Consider the following 1,193-nt stretch of genomic DNA (forward strand, 5'->3'; position numbering starts at 1 on the left):
GCCCCCTTTTCTCTCAATAATTTAAGATTCTGAATAGATATTATCTGAGCCATCGAGATGGCCCAGCAGGTAAAGGAGTTTGCTGCTAAACCTAACAACTTGAGTCATTAGGCCATTCTGAAAACCCACATGATGGATGGAGAGAACCCACTCATACAAGTTGTCCTCTGGCATGTGACATGCACACACACACACACACACACACACACACACACTGAATAATTAAATGAATGTAATAATTTTAAAAAGATATTATCTGTATCCTTTTTTTAATTTTCAAATTTTATTTTCAAGTTTTTTTTTTAGAAGCATTTCATTACAGCTTTAACATATTCAGTAACACATTCCAGAGCAAGGATACATCTCTTTCAAAGGTGGCTGTAAATTTTTAGGTTCACAGTTGAATTAATACAGTCATACAGTAATGAACTCAGTAAAAGCCCTGTAGGACATAAAATTGGATGAGTTTTTACCCTTTAAAGAAGATCTCCACTTCATTTTAAGATATGTTGTTTCCTACATTTTTTTTCAATAAAATATTTTTTTTTCAATTAGAAGAAGCATTTCATTACAACAGCATTAACCTATTCAATAACATTTTTCTGAGCTAGGGTACATCTCTTTCAAAATTGGCTGTACATTTCTAGGTTTACAGATGAATTATTACCCTTATATAATCTTTTACTCATTATAAACTCTATAAGACATAAAATTAAATGAGGTTCCAACGTTTAAAAAAGATCTCCACTTCGTTGTCAAAACACACAGTTTCATACAGAAAAATTCAGAAAGATCTCCACTTCGATGTCAAAACAAACAGTTTCATACAGAAAAATTCATTCCAAGGCAATTGACATTGAGATGTTTTCACATACATTTCTAATCTCTATATACATGATTATCACTGGTCACAGTCGCCCACCTTCTGAGCTCCTCAGCATCTGAGCATGAATACAAACTCGTCAGATAGACAGCCTTCCTCTCCCACTAGAGCCTCCATACTCTGCCATCCCTGCCACTGTCCACTGTGCTGTCAGCACCCCCATCCATTCCACCCTGTCTGCCCTTCTGGTAAATTTAGTCAGCCAGAGGTCCCTGATCCAGAAGGGTCAGCTGTTCCTCATCTACAGCAATCTACTGTCAATATTCCTCTGGATAGAATTGGGGTCTGCTGTTCATTTTTCCAGTAGTAT

Source organism: Nannospalax galili, unplaced genomic scaffold, assembly GCF_000622305.1.
Source record: "Nannospalax galili isolate Female #2095 unplaced genomic scaffold, S.galili_v1.0 scaffold270, whole genome shotgun sequence".
Classification (NCBI taxonomy): Eukaryota; Metazoa; Chordata; class Mammalia; order Rodentia; family Spalacidae; genus Nannospalax; species Nannospalax galili.